We start from the raw sequence: 17,402 nt of genomic DNA, 5'->3' as shown, positions 1-17,402 counted from the left end.
GCGGGGCGGGGGGCTGGAGCCGCGCTCCGTCTCGTCTCTCTCTCTCTCTGGGTCTCTGGGGACGTGGGAGCGGGGGTGGGGAGTGATGAGCTTTGCATAGGGGGACTGTCTTTGGGGAAGATGGGTTTGATGGGGTCTGCTGTGGGGAGGGCTGTGCAGGTTTTGTGGAAGGGATGGTGGGGCATTTGTGTTTTATTTGGGTCTTTGCAGGGCTTGGGGAGGCCCGTTTATGGGGGGAATACATGCATTTGTAAAGCAGTGAGAACCATGGCAAGGGCAGAGGGAGCCTGGACCTCAAAGCTCTGGTGAAATTCCCACTGCTTGGCTCTCCACTGCCGCCATTTTGCACCATTACATGCGATTATATATCACACACACACTTTGTGCCATTACATGCGATTATATATCACACACACTTAGTGCCCTGGCCTACTCATTAATGATTCATTAGGATACAGATGCATGACATCGTAGGCCGATATTAATGAATCACCGTGAACACGGTGTCCATATAGACCATGAAGGAAACCTAATCTAAGAATCATTAAATGTCAATAAAGCACTGGCGTATTCAGCAAAATCCACTCACGCAGAACATGCGACCACTCCCGGGTGATAACTCGCATAATGACTTACACGAATGTAAACGGTCTGATGTAGCCCTGTGTTTGCACACTTTCATTATACAGAGTAAACCTAAAAAAAAAATGTGCTCACCATAGCTTTTATCATCACAAATAATCGCAATCTAAATGAAAACGGTCCGTGCTCTTGGGCTCCATTAGAGAAAATTGAATCCCAGAAGCCAGTGACTCCACTGCGTCGGCTAGTACTGGGCAAAAAAAAAAAAGCTTTTATGAATGCACATAGCATTAACGTCTTCTCCGTGATTATTTTAATTACGTAATTAGCCGGACTGCTGACACGCTTGTTTTTTTGTTGTTGTTTTATCCCCGATGCTCTCCCATTGGCTTCGCCTCAGCAGCCCCACAGGCTGACCTCAGAGATCGATTAGCCTGCGACTGGATCTTGGCTAATGGTCGCGGCTCAGTTCGGACGCCGATTCGTTTCCCCCCCGCGTGCTAAGTTTAGAAAAATAACCACCGCCGTTAATGGCCCAGCTGTGGAGAGGTACGCTCTCTGGTCTCGCCGTTTTCACAAACAATCGCAATCCTCCTCCTCCAACATAGCAAGCGTGCTCGCTAGCCTTGTGTGCATTTCTCTCAGTCTGAAGAATCATTTTCTCATTCAAAATATTATGCATACTATTATTCATTATAATAATAATAATAATAAGCATCAGTAATGTGTTTTTAAGAGAGTAACATTCAATGTTACATTACATTACATTACAAGGCATTTAGCAGACGCTCTTATCCAGAGCGACGTACAATGAAGTGCAAATCGAACACAGGGACAAGTGTGAAGAGGACAACAATACAATAGCTAATACAAAAAAACAACAACAATATCTATACAAGTAACAATATCTATACGCTCTATACATAAGTGCCATTACAGTCTATGGCATATATAAGGCTAATCGTGGTGGTGAGTTAGGGAGGGAAAGGTGCAGCCTGAAGAGATGAGTCTTCAGTCTGCGCTTGAAGGAGGTCAGAGACTCTGCCGTTCTGACATCCACCGGGAGGTCATTCCACCACCGTGGGACCAGGACAGACAGCAGTCGTGAGCGGGAACTGCAGGTGTGGTGAAGGGGAGGCACCAAACGGAGGGGTCTTGCTGGTGTATAGGTCTTGATAAGGGATTGAATATATACAGGGGCTGATCCCTTAACTGCCTGGTACGCGGGCACCAAAGTTTTAAATTTGATGCGATGTTAAAACTTTATTAAGCACGCACCCTTTCCATTTTGCCTGACCTGACATATTCCCAACTCCCTTCGTGCCTCTTTGACTGAACAACTGTTCTCACGCCATTTCTGTACAGTCAGAGTCGCGCACAACACCTTGCATGTGTGGCTCTCGCCAACACGCCTCGGCCTGAGCTCAACTAATATTAAATGTTTATATTCATGATGCTAACTCCGCAAACTACGGAATAAAAACAAGCAGGCCTACATAGAAGTGAATCATATGACCATGTGTGAGGGGGGTGGGGTGGGGGGGGGGGGGGGGCACGAGCCTGTGTGCCTGAGAGGGACCGCTCGTTTAACTTCCCATCAATCAGACCTCCAGTTCCCAACCCATGGCACATTACTGAAGTATGGCCTGTTTTTTAAAAATTTATTTTTTTACCTGTAATTTGGCTGAAGCTTTTATCCAAAGCAACTTACAGTTGATTAGTCTAAGCAGGAGACAATCCTCCCCTGGAGCAATGCAGGGTTAAGGGCCTTGCTCAAGGGCCCAACGGCTGTGCGGATCTTATTGTGGCTACACCGGGATTAGAACAACCCGACCTTGCAGGTCCCAGTCATTTACCTTAACCACCACGCTACAGGCCGCCTGTTTCCCTGGCGATCTGCACTTCCTTGCCCAGTAACCTGCCTTCACATACCAGGAAAGCATCTAGCTAGCAGAAGGACTCAAACGACACGGACTCAAAATGCCATCTGCTAGCTTGGCTGGGAAGACCCCCGTGCAGCAGCAGAGACAACAGCAACAATGGAGATCAGAGCAGGTGTGCTGGAGAACGGCAGTGCCACCCGCTCTACCCCTGGCAGGCCTTGCTATAAAAAGCCAGCGCCAGGACGTGGACGCCGACGCCTGGGACCTCTACGCTGCAATCTGTTAAAGAGTAAAGCGGCTTGAGAGACTTCCATTAGCGGGGAACACGAGCCCCCCCCTCTGGAGTTTAACCTGTAGCCTCCTCCGGGCTTAGGGCATTTTGGAACAACAGTCAGTCACGTGACTGCGAAAACAGCTTGGCAGCCTCACAGAGGCTGGGTGCGAGAACAAGTGAGAATCCACCTTCATTCTCATCATTAACGGTACAACAGGAAAACATTGTTACAAAACCATTGTTAATTCCTTCCTATCATTGAAAAAGGCTCACTGACAGGCTGGCACTCTGTACCAAAACATTGCATAACTATACATTACATTAACGGCATTTCACAGACGCTCTTATCCAGAGCAACATACAGTTGATTAGACTAAGCAGGAGACAATCCTCCCCTGGAGCAATGCAGGGTTTAGGGCCTTGCTCAAGGCCCCAATGGCTGTGCAGATTATATTGTGGCTACACCGGGATTTGAACCACCGACCTTGCGTGTCCCAGTCATTTACCTGAACCACTACGCTACAGGCCGCCCTATACGATGTACAATAATTCAAGATCATTGGTTGAAGATTGGTTCTAATTGCCACAGCCAATGGCGTTTCAACGTCAGCGTGTTTACAGAGAAGGGGGAGGGATAAACAGTGGTTGAGGTTTGAGCGTGTTTGTTGTTGCAATTCCTCTCTTGATCGTTAGAAGTCTGAAATTACCAACTGTACCTTTAACATAAGTGCTACTCTGAAAACCTAACACCTAAATCTGGACAATTCCCTGGCACTTACATGTGTGCAACTTAATCTAGCGCTATATTAAGTGAGAGCTATGCCTTCAAATTAATGACTGGGGGGATGGATTGGAAGCCTACTTGCTGGTTCTAGTAAGAGGGGTTTCCTGTGACTGATCTGAGTGCTAACAATGAAATCATCATGCCTCCTCCATCCCTATATCCCCAACCCCCAACCCCCAACCCCTCCCGAAAGCCCATCTCCTGGACCCACTGTGATCTGCTCTTACATTCAGCCCGTGTGACTTTCCGCGCCGCGGATGGCTACGCGCGAACGCACTGGGTCACATTCAGAGAAGCGCAGAGGAGCGGAGTTTTTAAAAACGGAGCGGGGAGAGGGAGTGTGTTGATGTAGCGGTATCTGTGTTCGCTGATTATACGACCTGTCCCCCGCTCCGCCGGGACCGCGCGGGGACACCGGCTGCACTGACCTCCACCGCAGAGCGGTTATATTAGGCACATAAACCATCGCTTTATGCAGTATAAAATTACTTATGACAACAATACATGACAACTATAGGTGTTTATATATCAATATGACAACAATAATGTTTGCATTATATTCTGTATGCAGTATATAAATGGCAGTTTAATATTAGAAATAATTGTATTATTATTACTGTGTATTTTAGGGTAGTGTTTGGGGTGACCTTCCACACGCATCTGTGCTTCTTCCAACAGAGTCTGGGAGCCAGTGAGTGAAATCCTTCTTTTTTTGTCCTCTTTTTATGCTCTTAGGATTCGTGACTTGGCAGCAGACATCCCCAGGGACACATCAAGCCCTTTCTTCGCAGGCTAACCCAGGGATCTGACGGCACACAGGCCCAACGAAGCTTCAAATGTTCTGAGGGTGGAGGGGACTGTACAGTGCTAATGAGCACCTCTGGGCACAGAGCTGTATGAACACTGGGCACAGAGCTGTAGGAACACTGGGCACAGAGCTGTATAAACACTGAACACAGAGCTGTATGAACACTGAACACAGAGCTGTATAAACACTGGGCACAGAGCTGTATGAACACTGGGCACAGAGCTGTAGGAACACTGGGCACAGAGCTGTATAAACACTGAACACAGAGCTGTATGAACACTGAACACAGAGCTGTATAAACACTGGGCACAGAGCTGTATAAACACTGGGCACAGAGCTGTATAAACACTGGGCACAGAGCTGTATGAACACTGGACACAGAGCTGTATAAACACTGGGCACAGAGCTGTATAAACACTGGGCACAGAGCTGTATAAACACTGGACACAGAGTTGTATAAACACTGAACACAGAGCTGTATAAACACTGAACACAGAGCTGTATAAACACTGAACACAGAGCTGTATAAACACTGGGCACAGAGCTGTATGAACACTGGGCACAGAGCTGTATAAACACTGAACACAGAGCTGTATAAACACTGAACACAGAGCTGTATAAACACTGGGCACAAAGCTGTATGAACACTGGGCACAGAGCTGTATAAACACTGAACACAGAGCTGTATAAACACTGGACACAGAGCTGTATAAACACAGGACACGTCAGCTGACCTCTCCTCTGAAGACTCTCTGATTGCTCAATGAGGAGCTGTTTTACTCCCCATTGCGCTTTGAGAAACTCTAAAGCCAAACATCAATGGCTTTGGCCCGTGTGGTTTGGCCTGCCATCTTCCACACCTGTCATAAATATTTGTGACCTTTTTTTTTACAGTTTGCTAACGTACGTTTTAGTGAGACTCGGCATAGTTTATCATGGATTACTGGGACTATAAGACTTATCTTTTATACTCATACAGTGTTTACTGTACGTTCATATCCCATTTTGGTGAGTACATAAACTACAGTATATTGTGCTATAATTAATAATAAAGCCTAAATGTATTAACACATATGCATCAATCAGTTCTCATAAAATGTTTTTACAAGCTGACCTGCTAATGGTTTGGGGGATCGTACCTTGGTAAAATATTCATGAATATCTCTGAGTATTTGTACTGGAAATCATTAAGGGATTCAGGCACTGCTGTGATTATTGCATCAGGCAGCGTATATGACAGTCAGCTCAACGATTAGCGCAAGCCAGCCTCCCCTTCCTCTCTGCCAGCCTCCTCTTCCTCTCTGCCAGCCTCCCCTCCCCCTCTGCCAGCCTCCTCTTCCTCTCTGCCAGCCTCCCCTCCCCCTCTGCCAGCCTCCCCTTCCTCTCTGCCAGCCTCCCCTCCCCCTCTGCCAGCCTCCTCTTCCTCTCTGCCAGCCTCCTCTCCCCCTCTGCCAGCCTCCTCTTCCTCTCTGCCAGCCTCCCCTCCCCCTCTGCCAGCCTCCTCTTCCTCTCTGCCAGCCTCCCCTCCCCCTCTGCCAGCCTCCTCTTCCTCTCTGCCAGCCTCCCCTCCCCCTCTGCCAGCCTCCTCTTCCTCTCTGCCAGCCTCCCCTCCCCCTCTGCCAGCCTCCTCTTCCTCTGTGCCAGCCTCCCCTTCCTCTCTGCCAGCCTCCTCTTCCTCTCTGCCAGCCTCCCCTTCGTCTCTGCAAGCCTCCTCTTTCTCTCTGCCAGCCTCCCCTCCCCCTCTGCCAGCCTCCCCTCCCTCTGTGCCAGCCTCCTCTTCCTCTCTGCCAGCCTCCTCTTCCTCTCTGCTGGCCTCCTCCCCCTCTCTCTCCCTTCCTCTCTGCCAGCCTCCTCTTCCTCTCTGCCAGCCTCCCCTCCCCCTCTGCCAGCCTCCTCTTCCTCTCTGCCAGCTTCCCCTCCCTCTCTGTGCCAGCCTCCCCTCCCCCTCTGCCAGCCTCCTCTTCCTCTCTGCCAGCCTCCCCTCCCCCTCTGCCAGCCTCCTCTTCCTCTGTGCCAGCCTCCCCTTCGTCTCTGCCAGCCTCCTCTTCCTCTCTGCCAGCCTCCTCTTCCTCTCTGCCAGCCTCCCCTTCGTCTCTGCCAGCCTCCTCTTCCTCTCTGCCAGCCTCCTCTTCCTCTCTGCCAGCCTCCCCTCCCTCTGTGCCAGCCTCCTCTTCCTCTCTGCCAGCCTCCTTTTCCTCTCTGCCAGCCTCCTCTTCCTCTCTGCCAGCCTCCTCTTCCTCTCTGCCAGCCTCCCCTCCCCCTCTGCCAGCCTCCCCTCCCTCTGTGCCAGCCTCCTCTTCCTCTCTGCCAGCCTCCTCTTCCTCTCTGCCGGCCTCCTCCCCCTCTCTCTCCCCTTCCTCTCTGCCAGCCTCCTCTTCCTCTCTGCCAGCCTCCCCTCCCCCTCTCTGCCAGCCTCCTCTTCCTCTCTGCCAGCCTCCCCTCCCTCTCTGTGCCAGCCTCCCCTCCCTCTCTGTGCCAGCCTCCCCTCCCTCTGTGCCAGCCTCCTCTTCCTCTCTGCAGTCAGCCGGCTGGTGTGTGCGGTACCACGCCGGGGGACTGTGCCCCGTATGGACAGCACTGCTCCAACAGGCTAATCACCGATGACAGTGCCAGGGTCAGAGTTCAATTTTAGACTTCATGTGCCTACACCATGGAATTGTATCCTCGGGGGCCAACTAGAAGCTCTTCAGCAGGAACAATCCTTTCATTTCAGAAGTGTCTTTGATAAGAGCAAAACACGCCGCTACAGTTCTTTCTTATAAACGCTTTGTTGTACAGCGTCACAGAATATCTGTTCCCAGTAAACAAATTCAGTCTTTGGACAAAACAAGTTATTTCTAGCTTGTAGAGTAAATGTATTTGATTCGTGTTGTCATTTTGAATGTTCCCCAACGCTATACAAGGAGTTGTTGTCTCTATTTAAAGTGAGTATTTCTGAAACGTAAGATTTGAAATTTTTTTCAATTTCTGCTGTGCTGTCAGCCCAAAGTTGAGCCACTATTCGTCACGGTGGCACCAATCCTTCACCGTACATCTGTTCTGCAGAAGCCAAACTCTCGTTTGAACACAGCGGTCCTCATCTGCTTCGGTACTGAACTAAACCCTCCCCCTCCTCCCCGCTCCCGGCTCCCTAAATTGAATTGCACGGATTGATTTCTGCAAATCTTCGGCTTCTGCTGCTACTTTCCCCGTCAACACTTGAATAATGTGCTGACACCGGAGTGGTGATGAGATTTAAACTCAGCTGAAATTGTGACATGACTCTTTCATTTGCTTACGGGGCGTGCTTTATGTACAGATGTTTTTTTCCCTGAGCGGTCGTGAGCACGCAGCCTCTCCTGAGCCGGTGGAATAGTGGGATGCCTTCCATGGGCCGGGGGATATAGCGCCTTACCACATTTGCTTGCGATTTGTTCACCTGTTAAATATATTATGTGTGTATGTGTGCGTTTGTACATGTGTGTGAGTACGTACAGTGGCCTCCAGAATTATTGGCCCCCTTCATAAATATGCACAAAAAAAGTGCTGTAAACTAAAAAATTATACAGTTATTGAGCTTTGGCGTAAAGTAAAGTTTGTGTGTAAAGTAGTGTGCTTACATTTGTGTAATGTAAAGTCTTAAATTTAAAAAGAAATAAAATAAAATAAACCAGACTCTGGTTTAATACTTAATGGTAAATGGTTGGCATTTACATAGCGCCTTTATCCAAAGCGCTGTACAATTGATGCTTCTCATTCACCCATTCATACACACACTCACACACACACCAACGGCGATTGGCCGCCATGCAAGGCACCGACCAGCTCGTCAGGAGCATTTGGGGGTTAGGTGTCTTGCTCAGGGACACTTCGACACAGCCCGGGTGGGGGATCGAACCGGCAACCCTCCGACTGCCAGACGACTGCTCTTACCACCTGAGCCTGAGCCATGAGCTAGTGCTTTGTACAAACACGCCTGGCAAAGATGACAGCCAGGGGCTCCTTTCACCAAAGCCATTTGCGAGGATTTTCACTTGCAGATCGCAATATCTTATCAAAACGCGTTTCCCGAAAATTTGTCACTTGCAAATCGCGAATAAAACTGCAACGACTACATACCTCTCGCAAAAACAATTTTCTCCCCTGCAAGTATGCGATTTCCTCTGATAATGCAGATAGGCTGTATAGACAAGCTCCCAGAAAGAATATGCTTTATTCTAAGATCTGCATCCTAAAGTGGTAGGCAAAAACTTTTATTTTTTTAAACCATTTACTTCTGGAAAGTACAAATAAAGTGCATTTTAAATAGCCTCTACTCTTTGGGACTTTCAGAAAAAATTCAGAAAAAATACTTTTAGGCATATTTTTTTTTGTCAGGGTTGACAGCTCCCGCAACAACAACTGTCTTCTTGGGGTTTTCGGGCAACGCAGTAAGCACATTCCATCCAGATATGTCCGTAAAGCACCAACGTGTAAAAACTGAATTCATTTATCCGAGCCCAACACAGTTGTCAAGTGAAATTCCGCACTACTTGGTCTCCAAAAGACCTTCAGACGCAATATCTCAAATAAAACAAACCATTAAAATGACATTTTTATTTTACAACGTAGCTAAAACATTTTTTTCTCTGATGCAAGATTAATTTTCCACTCTTTGGACACCCTATCGGCGTCTGGAACCCATAGGCAGCTGCGGAGCGCGAATGCTGGGCACAAATTAAAAACTCCGATAGAAAAGGAAACAGGCAGATGAGAACGATTTACTGATTGCGTACATGGACATGCTTGCGACCTGCATTTGAATGGTAAATGGTTGGAATTTATATAGCGCCTTTATCCAAAGCGCTGCGCAATTGATGCTTCTCATTCACCCATTCATACACACACTCCCACACCAACAGCGATTGGCTGCCATGGAAGGTACCAACCAGCTCATCAGGAGCATTTGGGGGTTGGGTGTCCGGCCCAAGAACACTTCGACACACCCAGAGTGGGATTCGAACCGGCAACCCTCTGACTGCCAGACGACTGCTCTTACAGCCTGAGCCATGGTCGCCATGGTACTTTGTTGAATTCATTGTGCCATTGATTTTAAATAGAGCCCCTGAGCCCCTGGACCACTGGCATCAAAACATCTCCAAAACACCAATGACACCCCACCATATTTTACAGTAGAAGGTGCTTCACCTTCTGTGCATTCCATTTTACTGCCAAACATGTTGAGGTGTGTTGGACCTTTGTCCAAAACATTATGGAATATGCACACACTGTATGTGTGCATATTCACAAGAAAAAATAATATGTTTGATGCTTCAGTGATATGTCATGCGCTGATATTGAAATTCATTTCAACCTGTGTTTGTGGTGAGCCTTGTGTGGAGATATAGTGTAAATGGTTGGCATTTACAGAGTGCCTTTATCCAAAGCGCTGTACAATCAATGCTTCTCATTCACCCATTCATACACACACTCACACACTGACGGCGATTGGCTGCCATGCAAGGCGCCGACCAGCTCGTCAGGAGCATTTGGGGGTTAGGTGTCTTGCTCAAGGACACTTCGACACAGCCCGGGCGGGGGATCAAACAGGCAACCCTCCGACTGCTCTTACTGCCTGAGCCAATGAGACGACTGCTCTTACTGCCTGAGCCACGTCGCCCTGAGAGTAATTACTGCACATGCATAATTGTTGCATCATGCATAACAAAAATAAGTGTGTGTTTTCCACCTGGAAACAGAGAATCCCTGAGGGACTAAAAAACAAGGAAGCACAGACAATATTACTTTGCAGTCTGACAGGATGACAGGTCCTTTCTTCCATTTAACCCCTAAAGGGTTTTTTTTGCATTAATCATTATTTTCACGGTGCAATTTTCCTCCACTATAGTATATAAAACAGAATATACTGTTTTAAAGCATTACAACTCACAGTTTTATCTGTATAACCTATTTTAAGATACCATTGCATTAGCAACAGCAGTTCCTTATTTTGTAACATGTGATTGTGGGGGGACCTCACGTTCTATGCATTTGGGAAATCCACACACTACAAGAAATAAAGTCAGAGTCCTTTTCCTTCTCACAGGTCCAGCAAACCTAATGCATAATCGTTTATCATTCTAAAACTCAGAGAAGCATCGTTTACTCAGAATTTCTTGTGTCATTTATTGTGCCAAGAAAAGGTGTGATACTTAAGAGGTTAAAAGCATAACTATCTCACAGCCTATTAATAAATGTCTCCACGACCGACAGTGATAGAACCAAACCATGCAGAGAAATTCCCCCAGTGGATCTAAACTGAGCAGTTCATCATTGAGGTGCTGTAAACGAGTGGGCAGGCTGATATGTTGTTAAAAGCAGAAAGTACCAAGGAGACCTGATTAAACTCGGGACTGACCCTGGATCAATTAGAACTTTGTTTCATACAGTATATTGGTCCAAACTGCGGTATATAAATAAACCTGGAGCGCCATGTTTGTAAAGGCAAGAGTCTTGTTTATGGTGATGAACAGATTCTAAGCCCCTCTTGTCCCATGGCACGCCTGTGATGTATGTGCACATAGTAATCGAAACAGAATGGAGTCTAAAGGGCAGATCAGAGAATGCTTCTTTGAACCTTCATTTAGGTGTGATCGGACTTGTTCCACCTCTATACAGCAATGCTAAATATACATTTGGCAGGTCTGTACAACAACTCTAAATATGCATGTAACAGGTCTGTACAACAACTCTAAATATGCATGTAACAGGTCTGTACAACAACTCTAAATATGCATGTGACAGGTCTGTACAACAACTCTAAATATGCATGTAACAGGTCTGTACAGCAACACTAAATGTAGCAGGTCTGTACAGCAACACTAAATGTAGCAGATCTGTACAGCTATGCAAAATTCACAGGTAGCGTATCTGTATGTATGTCTGTAGCAGCTCTAAGTCTGCAGCAGGACCGAGTGCTCTGTGGCATCCAGGCCTGTGCTGGCCGTCAGAGTGTTTGTGTTATTTACCGTTTTGCATTTTCGTGGGAGTGAAAGGGGAGCTGTCAAGGGCACGGCCGACAGATGTTGTGTTTCTGCCTGACGGAACACATTAAGGCGGAGCGGGATAATTAATACACGGGGCTGCTCGTTGGTCACGGGCCCTCCGAAATCTGCGCCTCGCCCCCTCTCCCCCTTTCACTCACTCCCGTCCTCCTCCCGCGCAGGGGGATGAGTTTCTGAGTTTCCGTGGTGATGGGAAGGGCCGTTTTTCTTTCTTACAATTCAGCACTGCTCTCATTTCCTCATGCTTTAGGAACTGCCAAGTGCATGAGAGACAACCCATGAGAGGCAGAGAGAGGGAGAGAGGGAGAGAGAGGGAGAGAGGGAGAGAGAAAGAGAGCAAGAGAGAAGGAGTGAGAGGAGGAGAGAGAGAAAGAGAGAGTGAGAGAGGGAGAGAGAGAGAGAGAGAGAGAGCTCATTTGAATTTGCTTAGTGAGGATCTCTGTGCTTTGAATGGCTTGGTGCTCAGATTAATTTGCCTGGTCTTTGCTGATGATATAAAAGCGCATGCAGCATGGTTGACAGAAAAGGAATGAATTGAAGGTGGAATGCAACCTTGAGCAATTTTGGAAATGAGTACGTGATATAATGCATATTACAGGCAGCGGGAGCTGGAACTATTGGTGTTTCTCAGCCTCCTGTGCCAATTTAGGAATCAATTCAAGTCAAAATGCACAGGGAAGCACAGAATCTGCATTTGAAATTGGAGTGAAAATACCAGCCAACAGGGACCCTTTCTCTGGCTCTTTCCTATGTGCCCCTGAACATTACAAATGTTAGATTGCATCCTTCTCTCTTTTAAACATTTCATATTTCACATTTTATATATGTCTATTTGGTCCACACATCTTGAGGATTCACCTCGTTGTTGCTATTGCAGTCCAGTATTGCTGTCATTGCTGCACGGTGCAAGCAAACCAAATTATGTGTACAAAATCAAACATACAGTAAACAAGCATGGCCTAAACCAGTCACCATTCTGCCCCCATCCCTCTGCAGATTGTCTGATATGGTTCTTTTGGTCCATTTCTACGGTTCAGTCTAAATCAATACAACCACCTCAGGTTTATTTTGCAAGCCGAGGTGCTCTAATCTGTTTCTCTCTCTCTTTACCCACCATGGGCGTCTCTAATTGGTAGAAACAGTCACACGGTCTCAACCCTATCTGTGGTACACCTGCAGCATCTGTGCCTTGCCCTGAAGAAAGGTGCCATTCTGAAAAATGGCAGTGCAAGATGGGTCAGCGGTAGGCCGCAGTGGCACCGTCCTGTTATTTCATCAATTTGGTGAAGACCAGACGGATGTACTGACAATGACAATAGCTGAGCTTCTCTCCCTGGCCTTTGAACAAGCGGAGGAGGAAAAAAAAAAAGAAGCTTTGATGGAAAAAAGCGCTTTGATGTTTGTCCATGCCGTCTGAGCTGTCTGGAGCAAGAAGAGGAATCGAGGCTCATGTGAGCAGCGAGTCAGAGCTGCATTAGAGCACCGAGTCACAGCACAATACAGCTGAGAGCACTGCACTGAGTCAGAGCACAATACAGCTGAGAGCACTGCACTGAGTCAGAGCACAATACAGCTGAGAGCACTGCACTGAGTCAGAGCACAATGCAGCTGCATTAGAGCACTGCACTGAGTCAGAGCACAATGCAGCTGCATTAGAGCACTGCACTGAGTCAGACCACAATGCAGCTGCATTAGAGCACTGCACTGAGTCAGAGCACAATGCAGCTGAGAGCACTGCACTGAGTCAGACCACAATGCAGCTGCATTAGAGCACTGCACTGAGTCAGATCACAATACAGCTGCATTAGAGTACTGAGTCAGAGCACAATACAGCTGCATTAGAGTACTGAGTCAGAGCACAATACAGCTGCATTAGAGCACTGCACTGAGTCACAGCACAATGCAGCTGAGAGCACTGCACTGAGTCAGAGCACAATGCAGCTGCATTAGAGCACTGCACTGAGTCAGAGCACAATACAGCTGAGAGCACTGCACTGAGTCAGAGCACAATACAGCTGCATTAGAGCACTGCACTGAGTCAGAGCACAATACAGCTGAGAGCACTGCACTGAGTCAGAGCACAATGCAGCTGCATTAGAGCACTGCACTGAGTCAGACCACAATGCAGCTGCATTAGAGCACTGCACTGAGTCAGAGCACAATGCAGCTGAGAGCACTGCACTGAGTCAGACCACAATGCAGCTGCATTAGAGCACTGCACTGAGTCAGAGCACAATACAGCTGCATTAGAGCACTGAGTCACAGCACAATACAGCTGCATTAGAGTACTGAGTCAGAGCACAATACAGCTGCATTAGAGTACTGAGTCAGAGCACAATACAGCTGCATTAGAGTACTGAGTCAGAGCACAATACAGCTGCATTAGAGCACTGCACTGAGTCAGAGCACAATACAGCTGAGAGCACTGCACTGAGTCAGAGCACAATACAGCTGCATTAGAGCACTGCACTGAGTCAGAGCACAATACAGCTGAGAGCACTGCACTGAGTCAGAGCACAATGCAGCTGCATTAGAGCACTGCACTGAGTCAGACCACAATGCAGCTGCATTAGAGCACTGCACTGAGTCAGAGCACAATGCAGCTGAGAGCACTGCACTGAGTCAGACCACAATGCAGCTGCATTAGAGCACTGCACTGAGTCAGAGCACAATACAGCTGCATTAGAGCACTGAGTCACAGCACAATACAGCTGCATTAGAGTACTGAGTCAGAGCACAATACAGCTGCATTAGAGTACTGAGTCAGAGCACAATACAGCTGCATTAGAGTACTGAGTCAGAGCACAATACAGCTGCATTAGAGTACTGAGTCAGAGCACAATGGAGCTGCATTAGAGCACTGCACTGAGTCAGAGCACAATACAGCTGAGAGCACTGCACTGAGTCAGAGCACAATGCAGCTGCATTAGAGCACTGCACCGAGTCAGAGCACAATACAGCTGCATTAGAGCACTGCACTGAGTCACAGCACAATACAGCTGCATTAGAGCACTGCACTGAGTCAGAGCACAATACAGCTGCATTAGAGCACTGCACTGAGTCAGAGCACAATACAGCTGCATTAGAGCACTGCACCGAGTCAGAGCACAATACAGCTGCATTAGAGCACTGCACCGAGTCAGAGCACAATACAGCTGCATTAGAGCACTGCACCAAGTCAGAGCACAATACAGCTGCATTAGAGCACTGCACTGAGTCAGAGCACAATACAGCTGCATTAGAGCACTGCACTGAGTCAGAGCACAATACAGCTGAGAGCACTGCACTGAGTCACAGCACAATGCAGCTGCATTAGAGCACTGCACCGAGTCAGAGCACAATACAGCTGCATTAGAGCACTGCACCAAGTCAGAGCACAATACAGCTGCATTAGAGCACTGCACTGAGTCAGAGCACAATACAGCTGCATTAGAGCACTGCACTGAGTCAGAGCACAATACAGCTGAGAGCACTGCACTGAGTCACAGCACAATACAGCTGCATTAGAGCACCGAGTCAGAGCACAATAAAGCTGCATTAGAGCACTGCACTGAGTCAGAGCACAATACAGCTGCATTAGAGCACTGCACTGAGTCAGAGCACAATACAGCTGCATTAGAGTACTGAGTCAGAGCACAATACAGCTGCATTAGAGTACTGAGTCAGAGCACAATACAGCTGCATTAGAGTACTGAGTCAGATCACAATACAGCTGCATTAGAGCACTGCACTGAGTCAGAGCACAATGGAGCTGCATTAGAGTACTGAGTCAGAGCACAATACAGCTGCATTAGAGTACTGAGTCAGAGCACAATGCAGCTGCATTAGAGCACTGCACCGAGTCAGAGCACAATACAGCTGAGAGCACTGCACTGAGTCAGATCACAATACAGCTGCATTAGAGCACTGCACTGAGTCAGAGCCAAGTGCATCCCTTCTCCTCTCCCTGTGACAGAAACACAGTATTCTCCCCTCTCCCCCTCTCCCTCCCTCCATCTGGACAGAGCGATGCTCACAGACTTCAGCTGCTTTGCCCCTTCTGAAGAGCACCCCTCCCCCCTACATCACCACATCCTATATCCCCCTCCCCCCTACATCACCACATCCTATATCCCCCTTCACCCTACATCACCACATCCTATATCCCCCTCCCCCCTACATCACCACATCCTATATCCCCCTCCCCCCTACATCACCACATCCTATATCCCAGCATCCCTCCTACATCACCACATCCTATATCCCCCTTCACCCTACATCACCACATCCTATATCCCAGCATCCCCCCTACATCACCACATCCTATATCCCCCTTCACCCTGCATCACCACATCCTATATCCCCCTTCACCCTGCATCACCACATCCTATATCCCCCTTCACCCTGCATCACCACATCCTATATCCCCCTCCCCCCTACATCATCACATCCTATATCCCCCTCCCCCCTACATCACCACATCCTATATCCTCCCCTTCACCCTGCATCACCACATCCTATATCCCCCTTCACCCTGCATCACCACATCCTATATCCCCCTCCCCCCTGCATCACCACATCCTATATCCCCCTTCACCCTGCATCACCACATCCTATATCCCCCCCTTCACCCTACATCACCACATCCTATATCCCCCCCTTCACCCTGCATCACCACATCCTAGATCCCCCTTCACCCTGCATCACTACATCCTATATCCCCCCCTTCACCCTGCATCACCACATCCTATATCCCAGCATCCCCCATACTCTGGCACTAATAATATCCTGCCCCCGAGCTCACAGATGCTTGAAGAAAGGGGATCGCCCCTGTCGGATTCCTCCCCTCTATTGGTGGTGGTGGTGGTGGTGGGGGGGGGGGGGGGTGGCGCTGTGGCCTAATATGAACCTAAACTGAGGACGTCATCAGCCCCTCAAATCCCCAATCAATCCCGAACCACTACACCCGCTTTCCTCTCCAGAAACACTAAGGGTGCCTGTTTGCACCTCTTTTCAAGGCCCGAGCAAACAAGAGCGCCGCTCTTTAGTAACACTGCTAATAGAGAGAACTGCAGCGTCCCAAACCCAACCAGGGGGACTGAAGCAGCGGCTCTGTCAGCCTTTCACACTCATACCTGCGAAGATATCAACAGCTCAGATCAGGAGAGGCGACTACAGATCAGGAGAGGTGACTACAAATCCGCATGTGAAAAAAAAAAAAAATCCTTTTTCAAGTTCATTTTCAATAACAAATCTTTACAGTTTTATGTAAGAATAAACTGTGAGAAATATATTGGTTCATATGCACTTTGTTTAGAGTGACAGTAGCAGGCAAAGCCCACTATTTACTGGTACTTTAAATGTGGTTAAGTGCTATATCCATCTCACCCTGAAATCTTATTTTCAGCACGTAAGCCAGTCAATATTTCTACTTTGGCGTATAATAAAAGCAAGCACTGGTTCTTTCTTAACTTTTTAACATTTGATCTCACTAACTACATTTGGAAAATGTGTTTTGAATCTAAACCATACACATAAAAGCCCCAGTTTTTGAATTGAATAACTGAAAAATACCACCATTAACTCAATTACAGCACTTTTTGAACCCTCTCGGGAAAAGTGGTGCATTTCATTCCCTGTTACTGAAGAGCAGTGCATGAGACCGATGAAAGACAGGTAATGCTCGGATACACGTCCTGCGCCCCTCTGCAGTCAGCCCCGGCAAAAGACACACAGGGGAATCTAAAAGGAGATTTAAAATTCAGTACTCACAGGTGATCTTTGGGCCGTGGGTATAAGGCTTCTCTTCTCTTATTCACTCCATCAGCCTCCCACAGCACATCTGCCAATCGCAAGCTCTGTTACACCGAGCGCAGCCTCTGTTCCACCAATCACAGGCCCTGTTCCACCAATCGCAGCCTCTGTTACACCAATCACAGGCCCTGTTGCACCAATCGCAGGCTCTGTTCCACCAATCACAGCCTCTGTTCCACCAATCACAGCCCCTGTTAGGGGAACGGAGCTGCAGGGGCCTGCGGTGGAGGGGCTGGGAGAGAGAGGGGGGTTCTGG

The 17,402-nt window shown here is 48.0% G+C and overlaps 1 protein-coding gene across 1 annotated transcript in view; it reads right to left on the bottom strand.

Annotated features, from left to right (window-relative positions):
* The window catches only part of LOC133108403 (galactosylgalactosylxylosylprotein 3-beta-glucuronosyltransferase 1-like), a 36,434-nt gene extending 19,234 nt beyond the window's left edge, over positions 1-17,200 (bottom strand). Inside the window, exon 1 of the mRNA XM_061217911.1 lies at positions 17,105-17,200. The gene's annotated coding sequence lies outside the window, so the exon portion shown is untranslated. The remainder of the gene's footprint in view (positions 1-17,104) is intronic.
* Positions 17,201-17,402: the final 202 nt, after the last annotated feature.

This window comes from Conger conger, chromosome 13, assembly GCF_963514075.1.
Source record: "Conger conger chromosome 13, fConCon1.1, whole genome shotgun sequence".
Taxonomy (NCBI): Eukaryota; Metazoa; Chordata; class Actinopteri; order Anguilliformes; family Congridae; genus Conger; species Conger conger.
The sequence above is the reverse complement of the archived record's forward strand: the minus strand, read 5'-3'. Positions and strand labels throughout refer to the sequence as shown.